Raw genomic sequence first — 14329 nt, forward strand, 5'->3', positions numbered from 1 at the left:
CAAAATTAAAAAACAAGCAAAAATAGGAAAGGAAAGAAAAAAAAAGTCACCCTATGAGATGATCTGTAAATGTGTTACAGAGGCCAGGATGGATCCCAAATTTCATCAGAGAGTCAAATAAATCATCTGTAACCCGTGTCACCTGCCCTGTTGATGGTGTCATAGAAGAAGGGAGGGGTCCATAGAGTCTAGAACACACATCATTGAACACGGTTATGTTATGGGCACCCACTCTTTATAGGACAGGCACTATAGATTCTAAAAAAAAAAAAAAAAAGGATTGGTCTCCACCAGGATAGTTCAGATTTTTCATTGAGATTGTAATTCACTCACCAAGCAGTTATTAAGTGCTTACTGTGTGTTTGTGTGTTTGGATTTTTTTTTCTTTTGGGGGTCATACCCACCAATGCTCAGGGGTTACTCCTGGCTCTGTGTACACTCAGGAATTACTACTGGCAGTGCTTGGGGGACCATATGGGATACCAGGGATCAAACCTGAGTCCGAAGCATGCAAGACAAACACCCTACTCTCTATACTATCACTCCAGCTTCAAGTGCTTACTATGTTCTACTCACATCAGCAATTAAGATCTCTGCCTTTATTAAGTTTATACCCTTGAAAATTTAAATCCTGGGTATTCTTTAAGAACATCCAGGGGCTGAAGCGATAGCACAGCGGGTAGGGCCTTTGCCTTACACGCAGCCAACATGGCCAACCCAGGTTCGATTCCCAGCATCCCATATGGTCCCCCGAGCACTGCCAGGAGTAATTCCTGAGTGCATGAAGCCAGGAGTAACCCCTGAGCACCGCCATATGTGACCCAAAAAGCAAAAAAAAAAAAAAGAAAATCCAAAGGCTCTTGTCACACTCAAAGTAGTCTTCCCATCACACAAGGGGTCTGGATGGAATAAATAAGCAAACCCAGTAAGAAGCCCTTGTCCAAGGCACACAAGGCTGGTACTAGTTATACCATCTACAAAGCCTTTCTCAATTAGCACATTTCACATCATGGTTTATAAATCAGCTTCTGTTCTTTGAGCTGAATGATAAAGTTGTTTCCTCCAAATAGTTGTCTCAAAGCCTGGTTAAGCGTAAGAGAAGTAAAATGAGTTTTTGAATCTGCCAAACAGGGACCAGACAAACTCTGGTTTCTTAACAGTCTAAGAGAGAGCTCCTGTACTCAGCCTCGAGTCCCTCTATCAATATCTTACATGGAAGCTTTACCTCTGATTCCGTGCTTGAAGAACATGGGCAGCAACATGATTGCTTCTAAAACTTGCTTCTTTTACTAGCAAGTAAAATTAATGAAAGCAAATCACTGGGAACCCTGAACCCAGCCTGCCTGTGTCACACAGGCTCTTGGTGACATAACTGATTGTGATGCCCAAGACTCAGCTCCCAAAGGACCTGGACTCCCTTGCCTTTATGTGCACTACTCCCCAGGCATGAGCTCTCAGAAGACGAATGAATTCAGTACCCGTTTGTCCATTTTTCTATAAAACTCGAATGCTGAAGCTGGAGCAATGGTGCTTGGGTAGGACTCTTGCCTTGTATGCAGCTGACTGAGGCTTTATCCCCAGAGCCCAGCCAGCGTGATCCCTGAGCACAGAGCCAGGAGTAAGCCCTGAGCAATACCAGGTATGGCCCAAAAGCCAAGTGCAAGTCCTTGATCCTTTTATAGATCCTACTTTATAAATAACCAGTATGCTCAACATGCAGACTTCAAAGATATATTGGGGAAGGACCCCACTTGTGCGGGGGGTGGGGGGGGCCAGATGCTAGGAATTTGAGCCAGGGTCACAGCTGGCATAGCCATAAAAGCAAGCCCTTCCCTCCTGTCCAATCTCTTTGGCCCAGGGGTATAATTTTAAACAAAACAAGATTTTTGTTCTATCTTTCACCATCCCTTAAAACCTGTGCAGTCTGCATGTCTGATTCAGACAGGTTCCATGGGTTCTGGGGTCCCCCTTAGGAAAAGGAAGTTCTGTGGTCATTGAGTCACAAAACGTAAAACATACCTCATCTCCACCTGGGGACAGAGGGCTCAGTGCTCCCCATAGAGAGCTTCTTTTACTAGCATCATTCTGGCACAACCTGGTCTTCCCAGATCAGCAGCCAGACCAAAGGAAGAGTGAAAGAGAACGCGGGAACTTTTAGAAAAGCTTCTTCTACTTCTATCTAATGTTAACACTGGGGCCAGTCAGTGTTTAAAGCTGCCTTTTTATGATGGATACAGTTATAATTACTTCAGAAACCACCGCCATCCCCAATTGTCTGCTAGTTTTCCACCCAGATTTCTTCTGAGCTGTTCCTTCACGTCTGTCTATTCAGTCAGTTGTCCATTCCTCTCTCAGCCCCTAGGAATCTAGTAGCCAACCTCCAACTCTTTGTCTCTGTTTTCTCTAGGGGCCGGAGAGATAGCTCAAAGGGCAGGAACACATGCTTTGCATGTGGAAGGAAATGTCCTGGGGTACGGCCAAATTAAAAAACAAAACAGATAACCTCTCTTTCTAAACATCTCTCTCAGGAACCTGTCAGCTAAAATCTAAGATAGCTGTCACTGACCCACTTACAGGTCACCCTAAGGATACCCATATTGTGCAAGTGGTGGGTACCATACCTCAGTGCCACCCTAGTGCAGTTCTCTTCATCCTTGCAGATTGGCATGTTTATTTTGAGAGTTTTCCAGCAGGTGGCAGTATCAGATCCAAATTAATTTGGTTGCGAATTTTTCTTTGGCTTTGGTTTAGGGGCCACACAGGACAGTGTGCAAGGCTTATTCCTGACTTTGTACTTAAGGATCCCTCCCAGCAGTCTCAGGGGCCAGGGATGAAACCTGGGTCAGCAGTGTGCAAGGCAAGTGCCTACTGGCTTAAACGATCTGTCCAGCCCCTGGGGGCAGGGGGTGGGGGTGGGGGGTGGATTTTGGTATTTAGGCCACACCCAGGGATGCTCAGGAGTTACTCCTGACTCCGTACTCAGGAATTCTCCTGGCACTGCTCAGGGACCTTATGGGATGCCGAGGATTGAACCCGCATCTGCCACATGCCAGACAAATGCCCTGCCCACTACTATCACTCCAGCTTCTCATTTTCCTGCTGGTACTGTTTTGTTTTGTTTTATTTTTGATATATGTGTATTGAGGTTTCAATTGGGTGCCTGTTTGTTTTGGTTTGTGGTGTTTTTGTTTTGGGGTCCCACCCAGAGATCCCCAGGGCTTATTCCAGCCTCAGGTATTACCCTTTTTGTTCAGATAAACTTGAGCATGCAGGCCGTCTCAAGGCAGCTCAGCCTTCTTCAGCTCTGGTCTTCTAGTCTCTGCTGGTGCTCTTCTTAGCCTGTTTGTAGGCAGGTATGAGACAAATGCACCCACCATCTGCAAGAGGCTCAGCATTTGGCTCTGAGTAGACCTATGGAATGCCACTCTCAGTGATCCAGGCAGAGTCTGAGGCCAGAGAGCTAGTACAGCAGATAGGGCACTTGCCTTGCACACAGCTAACCCAAGTTCAATCCCCAACACCACATATGGTCCCCCGAGGACAGCCAGGAGTGATCCCTGACTAGAGAGCTAGCATAAGCCCTGAGCACCACCGGATGTAACCCCCAAAAGACAAGAATCACAGCATACAGCAACAATCACTAAAGAAATATATTTCAGTCATTCTCACTTGACTTTTTGTAACTTAATGTATTTATTTATTTATTTCTTGCTTTTTGGGTCACACCCAGCAATGCACAGGGGTTACTCCTGGCTCTGCACTCGGGAATTACTCCTGGCGGTGCTCAGGGGACCATATGGGATGCTGGGAATCGAACCCGGGTCAGCCGCGTGCAAGGCAAATGCCCTACCTGCTGTGCTATTGCTCCAGCCCCATGTGTAAGTATTTAGAATTACCTGATTTTATCTAAACTCTTATTTCTAGGGCATGATGGTGAGTCTGGCAAACTCCCCGTGGCGTACCCAATATGCCAAATACCAGTAACAATGATGGGTCTCATTCTCCTAACTCTGAAAAAGCCTTGAATATGGCACTTTTTTAAAAATCTCAGGGCGAGGACGAAGGAGACGTTACTGAGGCCTGCTTGAGGCAATCGACGAGTAACAGGATGGTCGTTGATCGTGATCTTATTTCTAGGAACCCATTTTAGAATTCACTTAAATATGTCATTGGAGAAAGAATGCTGCATAGGGGCTTGGCAGGGAGACAGTTTGGGGCTCTTAAATCTTGGTGCTTAGTTTACAATAGCAAGTCTCAACTGGGAATGAGTTTTTTGGCCACATCTGAGGACATTCCTTTCTTTCTTCTTGGTTTCTGGGCCATGTGCAGCGATGCTCAGGGGTTACTCCTGGATCTGCACCCAAGACTCACTCCTGCTGGTGCTCAGAGGACCATAAGGAATGTCAGGGATCAAACTGGGTTACCCACTGAACTCCAGCCCCCGGAGACATTTCTTAATTGCCAAAAGTGGAGAAGTGCTGTTGTTATCTAGTGGGTAGAGGCCAAGGCTGCTAACTCCTACACACACACACACACACACACACACACACACACACTACCTTATGTGTTACCTCTAAGCCAAAATCTTGTAGCAGTATCTTCACTTGACAGGTTTTAAGTGATTACATCATTTTTTTCAACCCTTTTCTACATACCTTACATGTCAGTGTGGAGAACCTACTTTAATATATACTTTGTGTCAAAAGGAGCATTTCAGTAGCTATTTTGGCAGAATGAGAAATGACTTTTCTAAGATGTGGTCTGGCAGGAAAAGAATTACCTGAGGTAATGCCCAAAAGGAAAGAAAGGTGGGAAGGGAGAGAAAGGGAGGAAAGGAGGGAGGGAGAGGGAGAGAGAGAGAGAGAAAAGTACCTGCCATGGGAGGGGATGGTGGGAGGGAGAATGGGGACATTGGTGGTAGGCAGTGTACACTGGTAAAGGGATGGGTGTTGGAACATGATATGATAAAATTCAATCATGAACAACTCTGTAACTGTAGCTCACTATGATTCAATTAAAAATGATATATCAATTAAAAAATTAAATAATTACTTGAGGTAGATTTTTTTGTTTGGTTGGTTGGTTTTAGTTTGGTTTGGGGGCCATATTGGGCATGGCTGCGGCTGTTCTGTGCTTGGCACTCCCACCTGGCTCTGTGGTATCGTGCCAGGGATCACGCCTGGGCCTCTTGGGGCCTGGAGTGATGGTAGTACAGTGGGTAGGGCGCTTGCCTTGCTCAAGGCCGACCCAGATTACATCCCCACAACTTATATGGTCCCCTGAGTCCCTCCAGGACTGATTCTTGAGAACAGAGCCAGGAGTTACCACCTGAGTACAACCAAGTGTAGCCCCCAAGCAAAACAAAATCCTGGCCTCCTGCATACAAAGCATACTCACTTAGCACAATGAGCTATCTCTCCACCCCAAGGTTATTTTAGTAAATAATTTGTTATAATATATATACATATATGTCTATATACTGTCACTGTCCTCCCATTGTTCATCGATTTTCTCGAGCGGGCCCAGTAATGTCTCCATTGGAGACTTTGTTGTTATTGTGTTTGGCATATCGAATACGTCACGGGTAGCTTGCCAGGCTCTGCCGTGCAGGCAAGATACTCTCGATAGCTTGCCGGGCTCTCCGAGAGGGGCCAAGGAATCGAACTCAGGTCGGCCATGTTGGCTGCATGCAAGGCAAATGCCCTACCGCTGTGCTATCGCTCCAGCCCATGTATATATACATACATATATATACATATATACATATATATATATATATATATATTTCGCAGGGGTAGGGAGCAGGGTACTCCCTGTTCAGAAGGCCTAGGGCCTATCCTTGTGATTCTCAGCCTTCTGGGCCAGCAGTTCTTTGCAAGGTAGTGGTACTGGGAGTTAACCAGGCCACGTCAGCTATGCTCAGGGGCTTCCAGGTCTGTACCAGGTACTGCCCAGGTACCCTGTGGACCTAGGGGTCAAATTAGGGTCAGCTGTATGCAAGGAATGCCCCTGAAATCCTGTACTCTCTCTTTAGTTCCAGCAAGATTGCTTTTATGAGACAGGGAAACAGATTTGTATCCTGTTTCCCTGAGTGGAGGCACTAGGCCTCTCAGGAGAAAAGTGCCGAGTAAAATCACCCGGGGAGGATGATCTCTCTGCTGCAGCCCCAGAGCAGGCCTCAGCTGCCTCCCCACGGTCTGTGAGAGCAGGGAGCAGCTCTTGCTCTGCTGTGACTTTCAGAGGCATGCTCCTGTCATTCTTAGAGAATGCACAGGGACACGCTTCCCAGTCTCAAAGGATGTTGGACTCACTTCTTGAGCTATCAGTAAGGAAATTTTCATTATTTAAGTGTCCTCCTCATTCTCACTCTCCCATCTCTGACCAAGATTCAGGACTAGCAGGTAGATTCTTTTCTGTTCAGTCAACGGCGTAATTATAGGGGCCAGGGAGATAGCCCAAGGAGTAAGCAGAGGCCAGGCATGTGCTAAACCCTGAGTGGAGACCCTCACACTACAATACCCATCCCAACCAACATGGCCAGAAATGGCCCCTGGGCCACAGCATCACTGGATGTCTCCTCTTTTAAAAAAATAAAAAGCTTGCAATGATAGGGGGTCAGGGATAGCTCAGCTGCAGAGTACCTGAATGGAATCAGCGAGGCCATAGGTTTGATGGCCTGCATTGCTCCATGTGTCAATGCGACCCCAGCAGTTCTGCTATTTGGGATCCCAGTGCCACAACTAACTGGCTACTGCTTATTGCAGAAATGACAGCAAAAAAGAGAAAGGGGGGAGGTCAAATTATATATTTGTTTTGGAGACACACCTGACTCTGCTCAGGGCTTCCTCCTGGCAGTGCTTGAGGGACCAAATATGGTGCCGGAGATTGAACCAGTGTCAGTCATATGCAGGACAAGTGTCTTACCTGCTGTACTGTCTCTCCAACCTGATTTTATTTGCATTTGATATTCCTAAGACACTGAACCACCCAGGAGCCAGCAAAAGGAAAAAAGACATGCCATTCACACCAAATCTATCATTTAAAAAGAAGAGCAACAAGGCAGATAGTGGTAGAACAAGGTAGGACACTTGCCTTGCATCGGCTGACCTGGGTTTGTTTGTTTATTTATTTATTTATTTATTTTTTATTATTATTATTATTATTATTTGCTTTTTGGGTTACACCCAGCAATATACAGGGGTTACTCCTGGCTCTGCGCTCAGGAATCACCCCTGGCGGTGCTCAGGGGACCATATGGGATGCTGGGAATCGAACCCGGGTTGGCCACATGCAAGGCAAACGCCCTACCCGCTGTGCTATTGCTCCAGCCTCTGACCTGTAACCTACGGTCCCTCCAGCACCATCGGAAATTATTCCTGAGTTATTCCTAATAACTCATGTGCAAGAAGTTATTCCTGAAAATCACTGGGTATGGCCAAAAACAAAAACATAAAAAATATTCAGTACTTATGAATATTGAATATTCCAGTGTTATATATTTGGAATAGTATTATACTCATAGAAACACCTGTATTTGAATTCTAGTCTTGTCGCTTACTAGCCAAGTAAGGCCTGGTCAAGTTACCCTAAGCACACCCATTGATAAAATGAGAAAAATAACAGTGAAGAGCTGGAGAGATAATTCAGTGGGCTGAGCACATGCTTTGAGTGAGGGAGACCTGGATTTGATCCCCACCATCACATGGTCCCCCCAAACACCACTGGGAGCAACTCCAAGAACAGAGTAGCCACTAACTACCAGAAGGAAGGAAGGGAGGGAAGGAAGAAGGGAGGGAGGGAGGATGAAAGAGAGAGGGAAAGAGAGAGAAGGAAAGAAAGAGAATGTCAAAGCGATAGTACAGCAGGTAAGGTGCTTGCGTTCCACACAGCCAACCCAAGTTTGATCCCCAACATCCCATAGGTTCTCCAAGCACCACCAAGAGTAATTCCTGAGCAAAGGTGGGGGGGATTTAGTATACACAAAACTTTATGAGCTACATACTACAGTTTTTTCACTCTTCTCATATACTGTCCTTAGGTACCTAAAGAAGTTTCTAAAAATGTTTTTTTCTCCAAAGCATGAGGCCACATGTAGAAATCTTCGTTGGTCAAAGTTGCTAAATTCTTTTTTTTTTTCTGGGCCACACCTGGCAGTGCTCAGGGTTTACTCCAGACTCTCTATTCAAGGGTCGCTGGACTGCTCCTGGTAGACTTAGGGAATCGTGTGGCACTGAGCATGCACGGCAAGCACCCTACCCACGTTGGACCCACGGTTGCTAACTTCTTCTTTTTTTTTTTTTTTTTGCTTTTTGGGTCACACCCAGCGATGCTCAGGGGTTATTCCTGGCTCTGCACTCAGGAATTATTCCTGGCGGTGCTTGGGGGACCATACAGGATGCCAGGGATCGAACCCAGGTCGGCCGTGTGCAAGGCAAACGCCCTACCTGCTGTGCTATCACTTTAGCCCCCATGGTTGCTAACTTCTTGACCAATTATTTTCAGATGAAAAGCAAAAAATCTCAAACCCTGTTGCTATATATTCTATACCTTGTGAATTACAATAAATGCAAGCATATCTCCTCCCTAATTAGAGTTATATATACACTGCCCATTCATACAATAAGACATAGACATCGGATGGGAAAATAAATGCAGTTTTGTGAATAGGAAAGACAGTTTAATAGGGAGCTACAAAATGCTATCAAGGAACTAGAGAGAGAGTACAGGAGGTAATACTTGATTTGCATGCAACTATTTTGATTGCAAACCTGGTTCAGTCCTTGGCACCACATACTAGTCTCTTTAGCATCACCTGGTGTACCCACCTCACCAAAAAAAAAAAAAGTTGTCCAATTCAGCAAATAAATTTATTTTCTACTTCTGAAATTATTTGGCTCTTCTGGGGAGAAAAGAAAGAACTAAAACCTAAAAAACTTAAAATCTTCTCTTAAGGAAGCAACTCAAGCAACTCACCATTTGAAAGTAGTTTTGTTGAGTCTTCTGAGAAATGCAAGGGAAATCTGTCTGTGCCACTCTCTCTGGAACCACGATGCCTGTGTTCAAGAATGTGTGTTCTTCACCAACAAAAAAATAGTACTAGCTGCAGAGAGAAGAAACTGTTCCAGGGTGTACAAAGCCCACGCCAAAATCTAAAATAATGGCAAATACTGTTCTGATCTCAGCAACCCAAAGTAACCTTTGTGCCACTAATTTACTAGACATGTATTTCTTCTGCAATTATCAGTCAATATATTAGAGAACAGAATCATGATCTCTAAGTTTGGGTGGGAAAAAAAACCTCATTTTGCATATCTGGAATAGAATAATTTTGAAGCAACCAAAGTTAACACAATGTTGATTTCAGTTTCTATACTCATACAGCTACTGATATCCAGTTGGGGGGAGCTGGAACAATTGACAATAACTCTTATGTTTGCCAATCCCACATTTTTGGCCTGATAACTCACAATTCAATGGATGACAATAATAAAAGTCAGAGAGATCACCAATTATAACACCAAGCTATTTTGGCCTTTTGATTGAATTTCTATAGTCAATTAGAATCTGTTTTTTTATAATAACTTTTTGTTTTTTGTTTGGTTTTGTTTGAGGGGCCACACTGGCAGTGTTCAGGGCTTACTCCTGACTGTGCTTAGAGATCACTCCTGGTGGAGCTTGGGGCACCATATGGGGAACCAAGGATTAAATCTAGATTAGCCAAGTGCAAGGCAAGCACCCTACCCGCTGTACTATCTCTCTGGCCCCAACAAGAACTTATTATATAATTATTTTTATTTCATTAAAGCACTGTAACTTACAGAGATATTCATAGTTGAGCATTAGGCATACAATGGTCCAGCACTGATCCCACCATCAGTGTCAGTTTTCTTCTACCATTGTGCCCAGGTTCGCTCCCACCCACCCCCAGCCTACCATCTTGGCAGGCACATTTTTAAAACTGACTGTTGAAGTTTGAATCTAATGATTTCAGTGTTGCTGACTGTGTGATTTGGATATAAAGCTACACCACTCCTCTATACCACCAGTGTACCCCGAGGCCCCTTGATCCCAGTCTCCTGTTCCTTCCCAATATCTCTTTTTACTTCCCCCATCAATTTCTTTCCTTCTCTTTCCTTTTTTTAAAAAACAGATATCCCGAGCTGGAGCAATAGCACAGCGGGTAGGGCGTTTGCTTTGCACGCAGCTGACCCGGATTCGATCCCCAGCATCCCATATGGTCCCCTGAGCACCACCTGGAGTAATTCCTGAATGCTAAACCAGGAGTAACCCCTGTGCTTTGCCGCGTATGACCCAAAAAGAAAAAAAAAAAAAACCCACCCATTTTTCAAACAGACTGCTGAGGTTTGAATCTAATGATTTCAGTGTTGACTGTGTGGTTTGGATATATAGCTCCACCACTCCTCTCTACCACCAGTGTACCCCGAGGCCCCTTGATCCCAGCCCCCTGTTCCTTCCCATCTGTCTCTTTTTACTTCTCCCATCAATTTCTTTCCTTCTCTACTTTTTTTAAAAAACAGATATCCCGGGCTGGAGGTATAGCACAGAAGATAGGGCGTTTGCCTTGCACATGGCCAACCCAGGTTTGATTCCCAGCATCCCATATTGTCCCCAAGCACCGCCAGGAGTAATTCCTGAGTGCATAAGCCAGGAGTAACCCCTATGCAATGCCAGGTGTGACCCAAAAAGCAAAAAAAAAAAAAAAAAGGATATCCCTTCCAAGTACATTGGTGGTGTAATGGAGTTGTACAGCTAACTATCCACAGAGTTAACAATACTGAAATAAGAGATTCAAACTCCAAACTTCAAAACCAAACTTTAAAAAGTGCCTGTCAAGATGATAGACTGTGAATCTGGGAACCTTGGTGGAGTGAAGAAGAAACTGAGAAACTGGTGGTGGGATTGGAGCTGGAACATATTATATGTAAAACCCAGCAGTGAAAAACTTTGTATCTCATGGTGATTTAATAAAATCTTGTTTGTTTGTTTTTGTTTTTGTTTTTGTTTTTGTTTGGGTCACACCCGGCGATGCACAGAGGCTACTCCTGGCTCTGCACTCAAGAATTACCCATAGCAGTGCTCAGGAGACCATATGGGATGCTGGGAATCGAACCTGGATTGGCCGCATGCAAGGCAAATGCCCTACCTGCTGTGCTATGGCTCCAGCCCTGGTTTAATAAAATCTTTACTATTTTTTTTAAATATCAAAACTTGTCATGGAAAAAAAATTTAGTTAAAATAAAAGAATAAAAGAGTATCCCTTTCTTTGCCCTGTCCATGTGGGTAGTAGGGGGGAGTGGGGAAGTGCTTAGAAATTCAGTGAAATTGTGACCTACACAAAACCATGGCTGTTTCCTCTTTAGCCAGAAATGCAGCCATATACCTTCCCTCCTTTGTAGAGACACTAGTCTTGGGACCTTCCTACCAAGTCCCTTTCCCAATTCATTTCTTTAGAACCACACCTACGACAAACTGTCACCTAAAATAATTGCAGAATGCAATCTAACTGCAGCCAAACTTTGCCTAATATACCTCTTTTTTTTTTTTTACCAAAACCAGGAATATAATGATTTGCGGAAGCATTTTTTTTTTATCCACTCTCCAAGGTCATCAGTAGAGACACTAAGGTGTGAAGACTCACAATCCTATTTTAGGCTCTTGCAGTGAGAAAGAAAGCAGCCTGTGTTTTCTTAAATAGACACAGAAATTGAAAATATGAGATTGAGATGCAAGGAGGATAGAGGGGAAACATTCAACAAGTATTAGAATTCAAGGAAATAAAGGGTCAAAGAGATAGAAAGGGGCCAAGGGCTCGCTTTGCATTCCACCAACCCCAGTTCAATTCCCCATCACCACATAAGGTCTCCTGAGTACCACCAGGATCACTTCTAGGTCCAGAGCCAGGAATAGCTCCAGAGCACTGTCAGGTATAACCCAACCCCCCCCAAAAAATTTAAGGAGATAATATAAATAATGAATGAACAGCAATATTCAAAGAAACATTACTAATTTTCCAGGACTGATGACATTTAAACTATGGAAGACAAAAACCTTGCCATGCTGGTACAGAGGTAGTACAGCAGATTAGTTGCTTGCCTTGTACATGGCTGACCCAGGTTCAATCCTGGTCAATCTCCCAAGTGGGGGACCTGGTACCCCACTTGATGCCCTAAGCCCCACCAGGATTGATCCCTGAGCACAGAGCCAAGAATAAACCCCAAACACTACCAGGTATGGTGCAAACCCTGCACCCACCAAAAATTGCCATAGTGAAAAAGTTAAATGAAATCCAGAGTGATTTCACAGTGAAAATTCAGGAAACAGTGGCAAAGAAAGGAAATCTCAAAAGTAGGCAGAAAGAAAAGAGAATAACTTTCAAAGAAGCAACAGTGCAACTGACAAGTATATTTCAAATGGAAACAAGAAAACACTGGAATTTATCTTCACAAAGTTGAAAACTTGCCATCAACTCCCAAATCTATCTCAATGAAATTATATTTTACGAATGAGAAAAAACAAATTATTAAGAATATGAAATTTGGGGCTGGAGCAATAGCACAGCGGGTAGGGCGTTTGCCTTGCATGCGGGGCCAACCTGGGTTTGATTCCCAGCATCCCATGTGGTCCCCTGAGCACAGCTAGAGGTAATTCCTGAGTGTAGAGTCAGGAGTAACCCTGTGCATTGCCGGGTGTGACCCAAAAAGCAAAAAAAAAAAAAAAAGTCTGAAATTTGGGCCATAGTACAGTGGGTAGGGCATTTATCTTATATGCAGTCGACCCAGATTCAATCCCTGGCACCCCATATGGTCCTCTGAACCTGGCAGGAGTGATCCCTAAGCTCACAGCCAGGAGTAAACCCTGAAAACTGCTAGGTGTGGCCTCAAAACATAAACAACTCCCCCCCCGCCCCCCCCCCCCGCCAGTATGAAATTTGAAAAATCAGATAAAATTCAGAGTTTGAAAAGAGAATTTACTACTAATAGAAGCTCATTAAAGAAAACACCAGAGGATTTTCATATGGAAAAAGAAAATAATGCTAGAGGAAGATTCAAAGTGAAAGTAAAGAGATAATCAAAGAAAACTGTAAACATGCTGTAAATCTAAACAAACACTCTCAGAATAATATCAGTGGGGGCCAGGAGGTAATTCATCACTACAGTGCTTGCCTTGCTTATGTGAGGCCCTGGATTTGATCCCAAGAACCACACACAATATAATAATAATAATAATAATAATAATAATAATAAGGTAAAGGCCCTCCCGTTGATCATCCATTTGCTCGAGCGGGCCCAGTAACGTCTCCATTGGAGACTTTGTTGTTACTGTGTTTGGCATATCGAATACATCACGGGGAGCTTGCCAGGCTCTGCCATGTAGGCGAGATACTCTCGGTAGCTTGCCGGGCTCTCCCAGAGGGGCGGAGGAATCGAACTCGGGTCGGCCATGTTGCCTGCGTGCAAGGCAAACGCCCTACCGCTGTGCTATCGCTCCAGCCCAATAATAATAATAATTAATAATAATAATAATAATGTCTAAATTCCTACACTAATTTTCATGTAAGAAAGGCCATTGGGTATGGTTTGTGGATTTAGTTTTGGTTTTGATTCCTGAGAGCCACAGTTGGTGGCACTCTGAACATTCCTGACTCTATACTCAGAGGATCATGCAGTGACAGGTATCAAAATCAGGTATCCTGCAGGCAAATCATTCATTCAGTCTGTTAGATCTCATACCCTGATCCAAGGTTTGATATCAGTGGAGAGAAGGTTAAATACTCTTTATAATTTGAGTTAAATATGCATGTCAAAATTTCTGTAATCACTACAATACAAAAAAAACTGTATTACAACTTATTTATTAGAAAGGCTAGAATAAAATGGAGGGAATTTATTTACTATTCTTAGTTTGGGGGTCACTCCTGTTGGTGCTGGGGTTCAAACCCAGGTCAGTCACATGCAAAGCAAGCACCTCTACTCTCTGTACAATCTCTCCAAACCACAAATCAAATAATTCTCAATTTAATAGATACTGCTGAATCTATCTCAGAAGAGGCTTCTGAGTAGGATAAGGAATGCATATTTGCTTAAACTTTCACCAACAATGGACTGTGTGTGTGTGTTATTTATTTTTGCCATTTCATGGCAAACAGTGGCACATATTATTTAACTTGCACTTCCCCAACTACAAGACAAGTTGAGTATAAACTTCCTGGTTGTTTCTTTTTCCTTTTCATTAAATTACCTATCATTTTCCATTGCCTATTTTTCTACAGGCAACTTCCTCATTTAATCATCAGTAAGCTGCTGTCCAT

General features: G+C 43.9%; 1 protein-coding gene across 1 annotated transcript in view; it reads right to left on the reverse strand.

Moving 5' to 3' along the window:
* Positions 1–9064, reverse strand: part of FAM13B (family with sequence similarity 13 member B) — a 93553-nt gene extending 84489 nt beyond the window's left edge. Inside the window, exon 1 of the mRNA XM_056124667.1 lies at positions 8974–9064. The gene's annotated coding sequence lies outside the window, so the exon portion shown is untranslated. The remainder of the gene's footprint in view (positions 1–8973) is intronic.
* Between the last annotated feature and the right edge of the window lie 5265 nt (positions 9065–14329).

This window comes from Sorex fumeus, unplaced genomic scaffold (genome assembly GCF_029834395.1).
Source record: "Sorex fumeus unplaced genomic scaffold, SorFum_2.1 ptg000051l, whole genome shotgun sequence".
In the NCBI taxonomy this organism is placed as follows: Eukaryota; Metazoa; Chordata; class Mammalia; order Eulipotyphla; family Soricidae; genus Sorex; species Sorex fumeus.